General features: G+C 39.8%; 2 protein-coding genes across 4 annotated transcripts in view; both read right to left on the bottom strand.

Moving 5' to 3' along the window:
• Positions 1-19,959, bottom strand: part of pleca (plectin a) — a 113,686-nt gene that overhangs the window by 79,286 nt on the left and 14,441 nt on the right. The window lies entirely within an intron of this gene.
• The window catches only part of LOC310876080 (uncharacterized protein), a 48,851-nt gene that overhangs the window by 28,140 nt on the left and 752 nt on the right, over positions 1-19,959 (bottom strand). The gene's annotated exons all lie outside the window — the stretch shown is intronic.

Genomic DNA, 19,959 nt, shown 5'->3' with positions numbered 1-19,959 from the left:
CCTCATATTAATAAACACAATAAGTTCAAGGTTTAACAACAAAACAGAGAACATCTGGTGTTGCCAAACTGATTCATTTAGCCCCATTCAAATGATTTATCCATCCTTGCAGTCCTCCTATAACTAAAATCACATTTAGCATGTTTGTGTCATTGTGTGTAGCCAAAATCAATTTATTGCAGAACATAATTAAATAAGATGACTCTGCAGGACTCATTTGAAGGCTCCAGTCAATATAAAACAGACCACTTGTATCTACTGGTCTGGTAGTGATATTCCAGAACTAGACACCAGGATGAACTGCACGGACAGGAGACATAAGGCATTGGTTCTCAAAGTGGTGTCCTTGGGGGGTTCCAGGGGGTCCCCAGCAAAATAATCACTATCATTTTAACCACTTTATCCATTCATGTGTTGGGCTGGCTATTAAAAAATTGAAGATATACAAGCTCAAAGCGTCTCTATTTTTGAACATCAATGTGGGAGTCCTTGGAACAAAAAAGTTTGAGAACTACTCATAAGGCCTTACAGTACTAACTATAATGGATTTGATTGATTAAACACACCCTTGAGGACAGCCTGTGTTTAATGGAGTATCACATGTGACATGGGTGGGTCTTTTCACATACTGTAGTACAATGCAATGGATACTGAACAACACAGTATTTGAACTCATCTTCAAAAAATGCAATTACTTCAAAAAGATTTCTCAGATCGATTTGAACAATCTGTTCCTCTTTTCAAGAAACTAAACATTCTGTCTGGCTCTGAGGTTAATTCTTTATAGATATACATATATTTCTGTATAAATACGTATGAACATCACAATCTACCTTTATCGTTTCAATAGTTTACTTTTAATTCGGATATGCATGTGTGTGCGTGTGTGTGTCAGTGTGTGTGTGTGTGTGTGTGCATGTACTGTAGCTAGGTATGTAGGTGTAGCCGTGTGGGTAGGTGTAGGTATGTGCAATGCACATACCTGCACCTACCCACACGGCTACCCACACGGCACATTGTGCATGCAAAAAAAGGAGTGGCAAATTGAGTGGCGAAGTGAGTGGCTGAAAGTAGGTTTTTGACACAGTAGGCGTAACTCCCGCATAGCCAATTGAGAACTGGAATTTTGACCGGAATGTCAAAGGGGAATGAGAACAGCATTTACACTGTATTTAGAATTTTGCATTCTGTATGAAACTATGAACGCAATGAGAAGTGAATAGTGTATTGGCTATTGCCTTAATGTGTGAGATTTTGATGCACTGTTCAATTATTGAGGTTAAGAGTTTCAAGAAATGCATCCAAGCAATTGACTTAAAGGGGAATACCACTCATTTTCAACATTTTACTATGTCATAAATCTCAGTGACATCATCCAGATCCAGATGTACTTCATAATGTTACTGATCACATTCCAGACCTCCAGTTCTAGGCAACACAGAATGGGGGGACTTTTATATTGTTGAAAATGAGTGGTTACCCTTTAACTGGGATTTGCACCGAAAGACTACAGCTCAGTTCTTTGGAATTTTCATAGCCCATGATCTTTAATATTTTACATTTAGAAGTGAGCGATATTATCTAGAAGAATGACTCACAGAAAATAGATATAAAAGGCACTAAAGGTTTTATATATTGCAATAGTTGAAAAGGGTTTCCATTACTGTACGATTCAATCTTTATCTTTAACTAAGGAGGGAACAGTATAATAATCAACATGTTGAATTGATTCAGTGGATGCTTCACCTCCATGTGTTCTCCATTACCTGAGCTGTGGCTTCAATTCAAACAGTGCTGAAGTATCAATAGATCTCTGTTTGGTTCTATGTAATCCTGTCCTGAATGAAACAGTCAGCCTGTGCGTCAAAGACCTACAGTACCAGCTTCAAATCACAAATATGGCCCTTAACAAAACACAGTGTGGACATAATTCAGGGCACACCACTTACAGTAGATCAACAACTCCATCCATCCATGTAACAAGCATTTGCAGCTTAACCGTTTATCTGATCTTGTCCAGAATGAGTGTGAGGGTTTGGAGTTCAGTGTTACTTGTGGCAAAAGGTCCAACCTAGGATAGGGTCTCTGACCACTCGACCACCCTGCTGCACATAATAAGAATAACAAGTTCAGAGTTCATCTAGCACTGCTTCTTTTTTAGGCTAGTACATTACAGATCCTGTTTGGGGTTCCTTGGCAAGGAAAACGTTGGGAACGTGTAGGTGACAAAGCTCTTAATTGTTAGTTAGTTAGTTTCATTTATTGTCCACGTGTGGAAATTTGTCTTCGGTCTCAACAGTAAAAAACAAACAGTTACAACAACAGCAACAACACTTACACAATTATTTTCTCATGGCAAAAAAGTGCAGGACAACAGTGGCAAATACATTGGAAAAACAACAAATCTAGCGAGACATGGTATCATTTAGTGCCTTAATGGCATTTGGGATGAAGGGATTACATTTTTTTTTTACGGTTAGCTTTTGGTACAGTCTACCAGATGGAAGTAGTTCGAACTCCCTGCAGAGTGGATGAGAGGGGTCGTTTGCTATCTTGACAGCTTTTTTACGAAGTACCTCCTTGTAAAATCTACCTTGAACCTTGATCTACAATGTAGATCAAGGTTCAAGGTTCAAGTTTATTTAGTGTCCCCGAAGGGCAAATTGGGTTGCAGCATAGACAGTACTTTAAAACACTGAGACAGTACAAATAAACAAACAGTTCACATAGCAGATACTGATACAAGTACAAAGGTGCACATAACCATTAAAGTGCAGGCGTTAAAGCGCTATGCGATAGTCATAAAAAGTGCGTGTGCATAGGCATTAGGCACGAGACAAATAAAGTAAAGTAAAGTAAAAAAGTATGTAAGTAAGTAAGTAAAAAGTGCTTATCATATATCTCCTAGATCTACCTACAGCAGCATACAGCCTAATTGTTTCTGTCTCTTCCCAATGATTTTTGAGGCTAGGTGCTTGCTTCCTTTTACATTAAGATTGCCATACCACATTGCCATGTTAAAAGTCAAGATTCCTTCTATCAGGTTTTTATAGACTGTTTCCATGATATGCTTGCTCACTCTAAAGGAGTTGAGCTTGCGTAGTAGGTGGAGGCATTGTCACATTTATCCCTAAGGAGCTTTTATCGCACCAGTTCTACAGAAATGGTTTCTTTCAGCTTCGCTCTAACATAAAAATGTACGCTTCATAAAGAGCATTTATTTAGACTGCAAGGCTGTCTTCCAGTTTGTTAAGCCTGGAAGACATTTGCAGAATGTTGCATTTTGATGTTTGGGAACAGAACAGTGGAGGGGAACATGCTGGAGGGGACCAGGGAGGGTCTACTCCCACAGTCAGCTCGCACTAGATGACAGCTACATGCCTGCAACCATCACACATGAACACACACCCAACATCCGTCAGAATAAGCATGTACACACACCCATGAGGGTGTACACGTGTACATATGCTTGAATGCAAAGTACACGTAATAATATAATATACAGGTGCATAATACATTCCATGTCATTTTAATAGGCTCGATTATGTATAGATATAGAGTAATATGCTAGTATTAAAGACCATACAGTGGCTTTACAGTATCTCTCATATCTCTCTTATCTAGTCTTTCCAAAACAGGTTCTGTAGCCTGTATTGTGCATGCATGTGCATGCCACATGCCCAGTGAAGTCAAGAATGTTTCCCTGATTCGCAATACATATTTTTCCCAGCCTGTCAATCTGATCATTCATTATCTTTGATGTGTGCTGCCTTAAAAATGGATGTGAGACATTTGTAATACTCAACAGTTCAACAGAATATCCCCTAAATTTACCGGCTCATCAACATATTACAATAATATATAACTCATCAAATGCACCGAACACCTTGCTGAGCACACAGATATGAACTTTTACTTACATAATCCATATCCTGCTTCTAAAATAACATTTTGAGCAACATTGTATGACTAGAAAATGAAAAAGTGAAAGTGTGATCAACATCCTACGCCACAAGTTGTGAAACACTTGAAATAGTAATTTAGCAGTTTGGATATGAAAACAGCAGTTCTTCGCAGTTCTTCAGAGTGACAGAGACTGACAAATAACTGCGATGGAATACTTCCAATATTTTTATGATACACTTAACTGTATTTGAGACAAAATGGTGACAAAACAAGCAGCTAATGGATGCCTGATGATGAGGTCAGACGTTCTACAAAACTGATGAATCATTCTAGATTCTAGATTATTCTAGATTATTCCCCACAGGGGAGAGCGGAGTGGCACAACAATTTCAGATTAGTGAAAATGTCTTATTATATTCAATATTATCGTAAAAAGAGTCAGAGAAAGAAAAAGAGTGAGATAACAGTGTGTGTGTGTGTGTGTGTGTGTGTGTGTGTGTGTGTGTGTGTGTGTGTGTGTGTGTGTGTGTGTGTGTGTGTGTGTGTGTGTGTGTGTGTGTGTGCGTGTGCGTGCGTGCGTGTGTGTGTGTGTGTGTCACTGGGATGAGTCATCAAAAGCACTAACAAGGGAGTGGCATGCGTAAGGATTCCCTTGTAACCTTGGCAACATGACCCAACGCAAAATGTGTTTAATACAGCACAAGGCCAGAACAGTGGTCAGAGACAGACAAGGTTTCTCTGTTACTACAGAAAAGAAATACAAGCCCGCTCTTCCTGGAAGAGCTCAGATAGCTCATCATGATCTGATCTGATACAACCTTGATTAACTGTTGATGGACCAGCTGTGCCAATACAGGATGTGGCTGGAACACAGGACTACGTTGGCAGAGTTTTAGCTTCAGCAAAGTCACAGCTTTGGTTTGGGAAAACCTTCCCCAAATCTCGGCCTTTCAGAGTAGAATTTGCACATGCACAGACTCAGTGCCAACCCCCCCCCCCCCCCCCCCCAAGCAATAGACACGAGTCATGCAACAACAGGTTGAAATTCCTGATGGGACCACACAATAATATCTGTTCAGCAATAATTTTTTCACACAAGCATTTTTACTGCATTGCGGGACCACAAACCACAAACTGGGTTTTCTTGTGTAATCCTTTTGACTAAAATGTTCTTCTTTAAATCAATGAATCAAAAAGCAGTGCAGAGTAGACAGACCGTCCAAGAGATCGGACACTCAGCCCTCTGGGCCGATTCAACACCGGAAGTGTAAAATTGGCCCGTTCTTAAACACGGGGGCGACCAGAGGGTTAGGGCGCATACCACATGGGCTTGACAGCAAGTCCTCGGTTCCATTCCAAGCTGGCCATTCCTCTACTCTCTCTTTGTGTTTCGGGTCTCTCCACTATGACTATCAAAATCAACTGAAGCCCCAATTAATCAACATTTGACATTATGTGAAAACTGTCTTAACTGCCACTTAATCTCTCAAGACAGATGTTAAAAGCCAAATCTGTCACCATCACTGCCCTAAACATGTTGTTAGCAGGAATCAACACTAAAGCACAGAAGTTGACTAAGAAAGGGGAGGAGCCAACCTAGTTCCGGTTTCTACACGAGGGAAATTTTTTTTTTTTTATGGGTTTCCACATTGACTGCCACTAAAATGTTATTGATACAAAGGTCACAGGAGGCCTACCTCCCATTACAACTCTGTATACAACTTAATATTGGTATTGGCCATTATGCAGCCAATCTGTCTGTTTTTAACCACTTTCAAAGCATGCAGTCTAGTGAGCTAAAGTACCCCGCGTACTTGGTCAGCTGACTGCCACATCAGCGAATTGCATGTGGGTCTTGCACACACTGAATACACCCACATAGTAATGCAGCATATTAACCCCTTGAGTATATGTATGCACCCTTGAGCACAGCATGATACCCCTTGAGTATATCTTACTGAACTAACTCCGCAAGCAACATTTATTAAAAAATATATATTATATTAATAATAATATATAAGTTTTATTTTAACAGAATATCGGTCAAACATCAGCAACTTTCTAAAATCTATTTACAATTTACAATTTAGGCATTTAGCAGACGCTCTTAATCCAGAGCGATTTACATTAAGCAATAACAAAAAGCATGGCATACATCACATATATAAAAGGTTATCATGAAACATGCGTAAGCTAAGAACGTAACAGTGGAGTATCTATATGATGAAACTATATGTAAACTATACTACATTATATTATACATATGTACTATAAAGTGCTATGACTACATAAAATGCAATTCTAGTGCTGTCTACGTAACATGCTATAAGTCTGTCTGTAAGAATGCTATCTAAGTCTACATAAAGTGCTATCTAAGGGGCTAGGGCAAGTGCTACGGGCCATGGTGGAGTCTGAAAGGTAGGTTTTCAGACTACGGCGGAAGATTGGAGTGAGGCTGCAGTTTTGATTGTGATGGGAAGTGCATTCCATAGTTTGGAGCCAGAAGGGAGAAGAAGAAAATGGAGATCGACCCGAAAATCTGCCATGGGTCAAGCTCTAGTGGTGAGTTTATGTACGTACTCTATACGTTTGTGGAATGTTATACCACTACCACACACTACTACTTACTTGATAAGCATTATACCGACTTCTCCTGCAATCAATACAATTTAGGTGGGGAAAGAATACTTTTCCATGTTTTGTGACTGCAAGGCTAACCACACCGTCTCCCTTTTATGTCTTTAAAGTCCACAGATGACTTTGTTCAAATATAGGGGGCAGGCATCATTCACATAATCTTTCTTAGCTGTGAAGAACTTGTCGTCTGTGTGGTCCAAAACTCTGAATGGCAACTAAATAATAGAAAGGGGAAATAATAGAATAAGAGGAAAAAATAGAGTCTGCAACACTGGTAAAGAAACTCAGCTCCACTGTTTTTTTTAAGATTAAACGTTTCGATCACTCTTCTTCGGGAATACAATAACCTAACTAAATAGTAAATAATGCAAACCTGAACAAAGCCAAACACTCAGCAAGGCACATCCAAAACATAAATTCACTCTAACAACAGCAGGGTACTTTTCTTCTTAGCAATTTAACTCTGTCGAAGACTAACGGTTACCATTGTAGGTTGAAAAACTACAGCAACTGCTCATTCATGCAGAAGTCATAAAGATCAGAGCAGAAACCTCGGTGTCTGTTTACGTCCTGGTACTGTATATCTTTCACAGCACATAGTTTAAACTTGAGCTACTACTGCCTTAGACCCGCCTTCATTGTCTCTCTCTCTTCACTGGGAATCTGTTCACGGCTCATTAAAACAGACCCATTCTTTGTATCAGAGATCATCTCTCTCCAGAGGTATTGACACTAACAGTAGACGTAAACACAAAACTACTACTACTACTCTAGTGAACTTGAGGATTAAAATCAAGGGAATGTGGGTCATATATCTACCATGGTGGACCACATGTGTTAGACTGGTGAAAAAGCAGCATCAGTACTAAGAACAATTTGGAAGAACCCTGGACATCACTCACTACGCTGTAGGAATGTCCATGTGGCCTACTTATAGGCATGTTGTGTGTAGGGGGACCATAAATCGGCAGGGTCATATATAACAGTTTGCCCTCCTCGTAAACCCAGCCTTAACAGTGTGAGAGAGCCCCCTGGTTTGAAAGCCCTTTCACTGAGTGGCCTACCTCCTTTTCTACTGAGCAATGTTTTGCACCAATACCTCTCCTCTCCTAATATTCTTCGTTTGCAGTTCACTCCCAGTCCCAGACTTTGCGCCACAATAGCCTATGCTCCAGAACATTGGAGCAGAGTGGGAAGGCATCCCAAACAACTTCTTTTGGGATGCTGGGGCGCCTCCCTGGCTGTTGCAGGATGCTGCACATGCATGTGGTTGAGGCTGGCAAACAAACAGTCCCTAAAGCTTTTATAACTTCATCTCATGCCAGTCGAGTGCTGGAAATGGCACAAGGATGAAGGCTATATAAATTTAAATGTTACTGGGAAAGTTGAAATGTCAGTGAGGAGGAATTGAAAACAAATGTGATGCAACACAGCATGTACAAACCTCTTATAAGAGATTCAAAGTAAAAACAGCTGGCCTAGATAATTGCAAAAAGAACACATAAGATATGTAGAAAACATCAGATGTTGGAGTTATTTTTGCAAACTGGGGGCGGTGGTGGCTCAGCGGTAGAGTGGCTGGATAGGAACCGCAAGGTTGCCAGTTCGAACCCGGGCTCCCCCAGAGTTGGTGTCGACGTGTCCTTGAGCAAGACACTGAACCCCTAATTGCTCCTGATGTGCTGGTTGGTGCCTTGGATGGTTTCCGCCGCCATCGGTGTATGAATATGTGTGTGAATGGGTGAATGTAATGCACAATCTATGTAAAGCGCCTTGGATAAAGGCACTATATAATTGCACCATTTACCATTTACCAAACTGCAGGCAGTCTAACCGATAGACTTGATTCTTCTGCATTACATACAACACGCATTCATTTAATGTTAAAGATGGAGTGCCGTGATTTTTTTTGATTTTTTTTTATGAGGTGACAGTACTTGTGTGGTTGTTGTTTTCCTGGAAGCTGAAACCTTGACAGTCAAACGTGCCAATTAAAAAAAAAACTGTCACAATATCTTCCGCTCCCCTAACTCCTCCCCCTTTATCATACAACAACAGCTGTGGGTGCGGCTTCAGTTCAGGTGGATCACCACCCACCAGGCAAAGCAAATCAGGCGTACTTAATGAACTGGTGGGCGTGTCCACATATAAACAACATTTTAACAAATACTTTACACTTTGGCAAAATAAATCTTCCTCCTTATATAATAATACCTGATGATCATGTTTTAGGGTGGTAAAAAATCACTGCATTCCATCTTTAATCAACAGGAAGATGACAAAGCCTTGAGACTGACAGAAGTTTTACACAGGGATTAAACTGTCAGTAAAGACTCCAGGACAAGAGCGAGAGAGAGAGAGAGAGAAAAAAAAGAAAGAGAGAAGACAGAGCGAAGACTTTAGACCAGGATTGACAAAGGTTTCCAATGTTTGGAACAACTTTAAGATAAAATGTTCCAGTGGTGTTAATGGATTTCCATTTCCTCCTCATACTCTAGTGTTTATATTCCCCAGGGAAACATGCTAGTGAAAGTCGACAAAAAAGGGGACATTGTAATATGTAGTGTGTGGGGGACTTAATTACACCAAATATTGTTTTTATTATTTATTATTATTAGTTTATGTTGTTCACCTTTGGCCTCATATGATCTAACCATCTGAATAATATCATAGAGTCAAGTTGCTATGGCACACAAAGTATTAATTAATTGTTTTGGGTATGTCATCTTGGCCCCTCTACACAACTAAAGCAGTACCTTCCTTATGTTTGTATATGGCTATGCTCTCTCCCTGCATTCATAGAAAACTACTTGACCACCAACAACAAGGGATCCTGACAAATTATACTCTGGGAAAGGTTAATACAAAACTTCAATGTAAAAATGTCCCGTACTTTTGTGCAGGCCATTCATAATACAATTCAGGTATGAAATTTGTCTCCAGGCCGCATTTGTCAATCAAGCTACTGAGCACCACTACACACCACTCACTATGTATTAAAGAGTTAACACCAGATTGGAACTTTCAGTGTAGTTCCAGGTCATATGCAAACCTTTAAACATTTCTTTGAATCTATCAGCATATAGCCCAACAACCAGCCTGAAATGTCAATCAGACATCAGAAAGTTATTCAGCATAAATAAGCCAGTGAAAACAATATAAAGCCACGGTTGCTTTACCTTTCTAGAAGCTCTCACCCTACCAGCACGGTGAAACAACACAAAGACAGGAACAGCCTTACCTACAGAAGGAATAAAAAGACAAGAAAGAAAACATACAGTGAGTTACAGTAAGAGAAATTAAGAAGGTATTTATAGTGGTTTGGAATACAACAATGTTTTCAAAAGCTTTAATATGTCTTTATGTGTCTGGTTCTGGTTCTGAAAACCACATTGCAAGCAGCACCCTAACAGTGAAATTAACGTGCTATTATTGAAGTGTTAATGGACGGTGCAATTCTAATGGCAGAAAATGTGTTTTATAACATTCACCACAGTGAAATGTACCAACTATAAAAACCAGTGGAAAAATAATTCTCAGAAATGGCAATGGAAACTTAAAGGAAACTGAAATAAGAGATTTAACACTGTGTAGGCCTATACCGTCACATTTCCGCTTCATAAATTATCTAAAAAAAGTAAACCATAAACTAGCTCAGTCTGAGGAGCTGGAAATCAGCTTGCTGTGGCTTTGCTAACAGTGCCACCTGATGGACGTTTCAGATAAAATTCCACTCAGACAGCTGTTCAATGTCTTCAGACTCTCTTATAACAAGTGTTAGTTTTGACAGTCACCTGGTTTTCATTCCCAAATTGATCCCACTCTCTCTCTCCCAGGCAAAGGAGAACAAAGTACACAATGATATCCCATCGGACAGAGGATTAACAGAGGATGTGTCGAATTACAGAGCAGGAAACCTCGGGTTAATGAGATTTAGGTAATCACATCAAATCATCTATACTGTACGTTAGGAATGCACCTAGCTGAGACTGTGGCCAGACTTATCAACCAACATGAATGACAGGACTTACTAACCGGATTATACACCAACAAGACCCAAATCTGTCTAAAGACACTACTAGACTGTACTCTACACATACAGCATGATAGCTCTCAATTGTGGGTGTAAGAATGTGTAAAAGGAGACATTGGCAGATGTCAAACCCACATGGCCTGCTAACTGTAAGAGGAATGCTGCAAGAATGTCTGATTTTGCTTTTATTCAAGTAGGCTATTCACACTCAGACATTACAATTTTGTAATTTACAGTTTGTATGTAATTTAATTATACTGTCAACTAAATTATTTATGAACATGAACTACTTCTCCAGAAGTAGAAAAAGCATTTTTAATAGCTGCTCCATAGATAATAATCAGGAAAGAGTTACTGATTTTACGGTTTTCCGCTTAAAGGATATACTACGAAGTGCTGTTGTTTGCTCAAGCAACCATGTCATTTCCTGAAATTAACTGTGCTCATATACAGGCCACCTATACATTACCCACAATGCATTTGGACTTTTTCCCACGTGTCTTGCTGTTATGCGATATGCAAGTTCATAAGTCTGAAAATAGATCAACTGTGCACAGCTATTGATATCACTCACTGCATTTACTGTAGGAGCTCAGCAGTGGGAGGGAGATAAATCACAGCAAAGATAATTCCTCTTTGAACATATTTTAAGCCACACAGGAGTTTTACAATAAGTCATAGAGGTCAGTAAAAGGGAGAATTGCATAACATACAGTATCTTTACATAAATTACAAAAAAGTACACAGTTTGAACACAATTCCTGCATTTTTTAAATCAATGTGTTAAAAGCAATAAAAAATGCATTGGACGGTGTGTGTAAACTAAAGCATTTATACTATACTTGATGTGGTACAAGTTTACATGCTACAACTGATCATAATTAGGACGACCACCAATAATACCCCCAAAAAACAGCATAGGCCTATATTATATTTATGAATCTTGCTCTGTAATTATGAGTAGGAGTATTTGACACATTCTTTATCGTTCAGTACTGTCAAACAACTAGCAAGGAACTAGGTACAACATTTGTACTGTACACTACAAGGGATAAATGAACACTCAGGTCAGGATCTTACAGTGTATGACACTAGACAGACAGATCTCCAGAGATAAGCAGTTATGGAATCTGAGAAATGATTACCCTGCAATTCCCTCAGATCAAATAGCCTTTAAATGTTTCTGAAGGTAATTGCACTAAACCTGTTCAGCCTCTGGGGTATGAATTAAACACTTAAAACCCATACTCTGTTGACCGGGGTCCAATAGGGTTGCGTACTTAATACTTATACATACTGTACACACATCAAAGCACTTTGTACAAGTTTTGCATTTTAAGTTGTTTTCACCCTCTGGCCTAACAGAAGGTACTAACCAAGGCCTAACTAATGTCTCAGAGGCGCTTTAAGTACAGGTCATGTTCTACTTTCCCAAAGGTCATGTCCAAGTAAATCGTGATAGGTAAAATTTGAATTACCGTTCATTTTAACACTTTAAAAAACCACATTGTGTTGTGTTTATAGCGAACTAAAGACAGTTGCTTCCCCAGTCCCCACTCAAACGCACTTGCCCGCCTGGGAACCTGAAAGCAAACTCCACCTGCCCGAACGTTTTATTAACTTTCCACGGGCAGTCTTGCAACCGTTACTGTCAACCCCTGCAGCAGTACACACAGACAGCTTTATGATGACTACTTTCTTAAAGGCAGGGGGGGGGGGGGAGCAGCATCCGCCCCACGTCTCTCACGCCTAAAATTCATTAGGGCAAACATGTTTTTTTACTTTTTATAGATACGATTAAGCATTGTAAACCCCGTTTCTAAATAGGCTATACATGTCTGCATGTTTTATAATGCGTGTATGTGCGCGTTGCGCACATGCGTGCACACGCATGTGTCTTATGGGGCCCCCCACTTCTAAAAGTAGCACTACAACACTGCTTAAAGGTGTCACCCGCACACGCACATACATAACAGGCACATACACTTTCAGCTTTGTCCCATTGACAGCAGTCATCCAGCCCAGTGTTGTGTTGTCCTCTCATGCTGGTGAAGCACTTGGCAAGCAAAGAACTGCAGTGGTAGAGAAAAGCCTAGAGCTGATCAGATACTGGACTAGACTGGGGACTTATCTGCTGGTGCAAGTGGAGAATGACTACAGATTATTATGCACAGCTACTGTAGCCTGTGTCCATGCTTGTAGATTCTCAGCCAAATGTCATATTTTTTGATCATCAGTGAACTATGACTAAAGACACAGTGGCTGTATTTTGCGTGTCTTAAGTACCAGGTCTTATTACTTAACTTAATAATTAACATATCTAAAAAATAGCATAAACAATAAACATACATACATACTGTACCTTTTACTTATAAATGTATAAAACTAAATCTAGATTATCTACTAGATATGCAATTGCCATATTTGTTCATCTGACATGCGGTTAGCCATGATGACTTGCTAATTTGCTTGTCTTCACTGTGATGACTGAATTATACTTGGTTGCGTGCCATGTTTTGTGCCAAAATTACAACAAATTGTTGTAGATCGGCTATTGTCACACTCTTGACACTGACGAAGAAGAAATGGCACTGTCACTCACTACCAGTAGCAATGTACACTGTAAATGTGCGTGCGAGTGAGTGACGTGTGTGTGTCAGGCCAGCTGGGTGCTAAGTAGGGGCTGTGGCTCAAGGCCTGATCTACAAAACCATTTCCCCTGCATGATCATCCAGACTTCCGAATGTAACGCTGACAATGTCATGTGCTTAAAGATGGAGTGCCACGATTTTTTTCCACCCTAAAACATGACCATCAGGTATTATTATAATATAAGGAGGAAGAACCTTTTCCAAAAAGTGTACAGTATTTGTTAAAATCATGATTTTATGTGGACACGCCCACCAGTTCATTAAGTATGCCTGGTTTGCCTGGTGGGTGGTGATGGGCGGTGATCCACCTGAACTGAAGCCGCACCCACAGCTGTAGTTGCATGATAAAGGGGGAGGGGCTGATAGTGTGATGTCACTATATTACTGTTTATTTCATTGGCCCGTTTGACTGTCAGGGTTCAGCCTCCAGGAAGAAACCCTAAATACAAAGTGAATACGCCATTGCACATAAAAACGACCCAGGGTGTCTAATGAAGTACTGTCACCTCATAGACACATGAAAAACTGGAAAAAAAATGTGGCACTCCATCTTTAATGTAGCAGACTCTTTTTGTGAGACTAATATCAAATGAGCAAACACGTTCATCTACAGTCAGAGCATATGAACTCTCAAGAACATTTTATAGAAAAGCCTCTATACTGTATGTACTGTACTGTACTGTACACCTGTAGTTTATGGGGTCGCAGTAGCTTAGTGGGTAGAGAGGAAATCAGGTCATCAGAAGTTCACTGAATAGCCTCCCTGCCCATTATGTGTCAAAGTGTCCCTGAGCAACATAAACCTCTAACAGGTAACAGCCCCTGCCCGAACGCTCATCATGACCATCTGGGCAAACATGTGAATAACATGTATCCTTCACCAGCATCCTTCTGATGCTAGTGAAGTCATCCTCAATTCAAGTCTCAGCCTCCTTCAAAACAATGATGTCATGCGGATCATTGCACTAAATAACCATGGATTACTTCCTGCCAATGCCTCAGCATTCATATGACACCACATGCTGCAGTGATGGGGTCCTTATTCAGAAAGTGGATCTCACTCACAACTCACAAATTGAAAATGATCTGTGATGTGATTCTGGATGTTTTTTTTATTCTATATAGACGATGAACAGATAGGAAAACTGAAATTTACTGCCACTGAATAATTTTCATGTAAACCAAAATTCATGGAAAATGAGTCCAACCCTGCAACGCTGGCCACTTAAACACTCTATACTTTGTAAACTATTACTTGGTTGACGGGGGTCAACCCTGTTCTTGGTCGGCTCCTTTCATTCTATACCAAACACCTTTGCAGAAAATTGCCAGTCTACAAGCTCACTTGTAGAAAATGAGCAAGCTAACCTTAAATAATATACACATAACTACAGATTTAATTAACAAACAGCACTGAGCACAATGAGTAGTATTATCTCAAAACAAAACAAAGTACAAACAAAGTACGTACAAACATATTGCACAGTATATTTTCTTCTGGAAGCATGATAGTGATTAAAACTAATTGAACTCCTAGTCCCTATTCTCGGGCAAACATCCAGTGAAAATAGGCAATCTACTGTACAAGCTATTTTTGGTATGGAAAAGAAGCTTTGGGGGAAAAAAGGAGTGAACCTAGTACAGTATATAGCCGTGGGGGACATACCAGTGGTATGGGGTCCCTGGCACAAAATATTTTCAGATGGGGTTCTCATACAAATTCATATTAATCTTAGGATCAAATGGAAAGAACTATTAGCCAGCCCAACAAGCAGCACAGAACTACCACAATTTACAAGAGACTTCACAGAAAAACAATCCCAAAGTCGCTTAGAATAAGCAGACATGGCAATAATGGTGAACAGGAAACCCCTTGATATAAGGCTCCCCTACGTTAGGAAACGGTGGGCGTGGCCAGGAATAAGGTGAATACCAGTGGTTCTCAGTCTCAGTAAAATAATTCATAGTTAGGAAACAAATGGACATGTAAGAGACAAGGATCCATTTTGGTCCACATTCAGGGTCCAACTAAAAATGAGGATTTAACAGTGTAGACTGCATGGGGTTCCAGATAGTACTGTACTCAGACGTTATACCATAAATATTCCCGACGGAACCTTCACACGTATAGGCTATTTATTTCAGGATTAAAAGGTTACGAGACGGTATACGCCATTTCCCCCAAAACCTGTGGCACAACATACTAGTACGTATATAGCATAACGGCAGAACACGCATTGTAAAAACTAACTAAATTCATATCAAACTGGGGGTGCTTGAAATCACTGCTGTATATGACTTGAACATGGAGTAGTGCAGTTGATGACCATGTGACCAACAGCTCTAGAAATCAATACTGAGGCAAGAAAAGACAAGCTGTCTGGACTGAGCTTTGACAGTACGTGAGGGTCATTTACCCAGACAGACGCAACTCATGGAAGGGCCCCAGAAAGGTCAAGGGTGATGGAGGTTAAGATAAGCTACTGTCCAAGTAAATCGTGATAGGTGAAATTTGAATTACCGTTCATTTTAACACTTAAAAAAAACATATTGTGTTGTGTTTATAGCGAACTAAAGACAGTTGCTTCCCCAGTCCCCACTCAATAGATAGATAAGCTACTGTACGTGTTGGCGGAGAGAGTCGGATAACGTTGTGTGTGCATGTATGCATGCATGTATAAGTGAGAAAGTCTGTGTGTGCTTGTATGAACTGGGCTGCTATGTTATTGTAACAAGAGAGAGAACTAAAGAAAAATAAAGAAGAAAGCTTCATTTCTGCATACAGGAATTGGAAGTGGCTCTAATTCCATCACCCACACTGGAAATCGCTACATGAGCATTAATAATCGTCTGTGGCTCAGGAGGTAGAGCAGGTCGTCCAATGAGTTGGTCGGTGTTAGCTTGCCTCCATTGGTGTCTGAATGTGGGAAGTGAGGACGCTGGTGTCGATTGTTTGCCGCTTCACCTCCCAAGGTATGAATGAATGAACCATTGTAAAGCGCTTTGCGCACTTGGAAAAGCGCTATAAAATGCAATTCATTATTAATTAGACACCATTTCCAAAACTAGAAACACAGGAATCGGATTAATCAAGAAGAACAATACCCACTGTGGCCACAGCATGTCTACGCTTATTCACATGTCTGTATGAGCTACTATGGAGCTCAAAATATCTATATCAGGCTGGGAGAGGGGGCAAAATATTGAATATTGATAATGTACAGAAAGTATTTGCACTCAATACGTGTTTTATCGCTGCATTTTTAATCCGAAAAGTACTGCTCAAAGGGTAAAAGACCATGTTTAGCTATGTGAAAGACAGTTGTGGAAAACGGATAAAATACAAAAAACATTTTATAGAGACACAATATTCGGCGACAGTGTGCAAACGTGCTTGACATTATGTGAGGTTGATTATTTCTTTCCATGCTCCGACATTCGTCCTGAAAAACACGTCCTATATGCAAACACATTAACAGCATGTTAATGTGTTTGCATATAGGACGTGTCAATATGGTCCTAGTCAGCCATGACATACTGTACGTACAGAAATTGGTCAAATCATATCCAACAGCAAGGTAATTTGACAATGTTTAGTTCCATTTCAGAGGTTCTGACCTTCTGATGATAATGATTATTAAGAAAAAGAGCTTCTTCTGTACACAGAATGCCCTGAATATAGCTGACAATAGTGGACAACAAAAGCAATGGTCTTGTGGCGAGGACATGCTTACCAATGAACTGAGACTGTTTAGTAGTGGTGTCAAACATATTAAGTAACTCCATTGGGAGTGTTCAACGGAGCGAGGGAGGCCTTTGTCTTGACCACTCAGGGGGAAACATTCTCAGCCCTATTCAGACCAGTAGGACTGTCTTCCATCCCTCTTCAGGGTCTCATAAATGCCCCTCCCTACCAAAAAAAAAAACTGTAGCCAAACTGGTGCCACATTTTGCCATGCCGCAAAAAAAAGAAAAACAGACAAAATTCAGCACCACACACACCATAAGCTTTTAGAAGGTGTCTATCTCCCTTCTGGCTGTGTCAGCTCATTGAGTTGTGTGCAAGGCTTTGCCCATGTAAAATGTTAGTCAGGCGATGTAGGCAGTGGTAGAAAATAAAGTGTATATTTATTTATTTTTTACTTTATTATTATTTGAATATTTCCATTTTTTATAGATCTACACTCCATCGTAGAGGAAAATATTGTACTTTTTTACTACTCTATAATTATTTGTTTGCAGATTTTATTTATTAATTCAAAAACATACATTAACTGATACATTATGATGCATTATTATAGGTTAAGATGATTGTGAAATGGACCATTCTGCAAAATGGGTTTTATGTTTGTGGCAATACTTTTGTACATTTACTCAAATTTGAATGCAGAACTTGTACTTGTAAGAGAGTATTTCTACATTGTGTTATACCTACATTGACACAATTTAATAATAATAAATAATAATACAAGGAGCCGTGTTTGCGCCATTGCATGAATAATATCACAGTAATAAGCCAGCAGTACCAGCAAAAGAACAACAGGAGAATGAGATTACTACCTAACAATCCTCCTCAGATACGAATGGCAAGAGAGGAGAAGAGTTATAATTAAGTACAATAACCCTGATTCAACCAGGGAGTAGCCAGAGGGCCTTGGGTAGCTGCCAGCTCATAATTTAGGGCTATTATGGACATTTCTTACTTTAACTACAAATTACATGATTGTATTCAGTGCAAGTGGGCAATTAAGATACCGGGCAATTAACATACCAGTAATCTGGAATGTCCCAGTGATCTCAGCCAATTAATTAATTAATTCATGTTCAACATACTTATGTTAATATATCTGCGATGTCCAAGTGAGCCAATGTAATGAATCAATTAATGATCAACATACTTATTTTAATATAATCTGGAATGTCCCAGTGAATGTATGTTCAACATACCACATTTAATCTTCAAGACAAATATTGATTTGTACAGCACATCAACTCATGTTACAGCTGTTTTGCTTTGAACTGAGCAAAGATATTTGAATGGACCCTCATTGACTTTAGTGACGTCAGCTGTAAGTGCTTGAGGGTGAGAGGCTGCAAGGGCTCAAATTGTTGTGAAAGAAATGGGACAGCACTTTGAAGATGAGTCCGCCATTCATGACACTTTGCATCACTTTATAAAAACTGTCCTTATTCACAGCCAGTGCCTACCTACATGCTTGGCCTATTTATACATGTCTATCATGTCTATTTTAGTATTTAAGCTGATCGTTTTATTATTAGTTTCATAAATACACTTTCCTGTGTGATATGGGTTGTAATATTCATATAGGCCTATAATATTAATAATATTCATTATACATTTCATTTCCATATTCTTTTACTTTGCTCATTAGTCATTTCTCATCATGTTTCCCTTATTATTATTATTAAATATATAGCCTATATCCTTCCATTCCGTCTCCTTTTGAGAACAGTGAGAAAGCACTATTGTGTTTGTTGACATTCTAACTGCGATACATAACCAATTTGCATACTTAAATGATTGACGTTCGAGGATCCCCCTCATTCCCCTGGTAACGCTATGAACTGTGGGTAATTTCTTTGCTAAAGTCAGCCAAAGTCAGCATCGATGCTGACTTTGGCAAAGGGCACATAAAGGGGCGGGGCTGAGCCCTCACTGACTTACCGATTTCAAATGGGACATCCCTCAAGCCCTCGCAGGCTTCACATGAACGCACAGCTAAATCGGTGAGGGCTCATTGAGTCAGCAAAGGAGTGGATTGGGATTGGGCCTGTGTCTGGCAGTGTGCCGCGGGTTCGACTCCCGATCCCGACGGCCTTTACTGCATGTCACTCCCCCATCTCTCTCCCCCATTTCCTGTCAGCCTACTGTCTGTCCTTCTATAAAAAATAGCAAATTGGCCCAGGCCGTAGCGTAACGGTCTGGGCACCGGACTGGTAATCCAGTCGCAGTGTGCCGCGGGTTCGACTCCCGGACCCGACACGGCCCTTACTGCATGTCATCCCCCCATCTCTCTCCCGTTTCCTGTCAGCCTACTGTCTGTCCCTTCAAAAATCAATAAAAGGCGTAAGCCGCAAAAAAAATATCTTAAAAAAAAATATATATATATAGCAAATTAAAAAATATATATATTGAACCAATGAAAAGTAGTAACAAATGCTTCGAAAAAAAACAATGGACCCTCAAACTGTCTTCTGAAGCAGCCAACTCCACCACATGCAAGTCATTGACAATATATATAGTCATATTAGTCACAACTGACAACGCCAACATATTGTTTAAAAATCAGACCAGTCTGAAGCAAGTGGTGAAACAGCACCCCCTATTGGTACTCTAAAAATCGGGACATAGTCACATAGTCACATAGGTTAGGACATAGTCACATAGGTTAGGACATAGTCACATAGGTTGGGACATAGGGACAAAGCTGTTCCTTGGAGTGGTTGCACCACTCAAAAATATAAGGTTTTCTCATTTCCTGAAAAATTTCCATCTTGGATTATTATATAATGTATAACACATTTTAAAGTCAGGAATGGCTGTGGCAGAGTAAACTCCAATGATGTCAACAAAGTAGTCAAACAAAGTTTTACAATGCAGGGGGAGGGATGATTGGGGGTAGCACATAATAGAGGGCAGAATACAATATGTGATACGTATCATTGATTCATTTCAACTACTGTCCCACTAGCTCTCTTTATCCTGCGATT

This window comes from Protomyctophum parallelum (genome assembly GCF_964188405.1).
Source record: "Protomyctophum parallelum genome assembly, chromosome: 1".
Taxonomy (NCBI): Eukaryota; Metazoa; Chordata; class Actinopteri; order Myctophiformes; family Myctophidae; genus Protomyctophum; species Protomyctophum parallelum.
The sequence above is the reverse complement of the archived record's forward strand: the minus strand, read 5'-3'. Positions and strand labels throughout refer to the sequence as shown.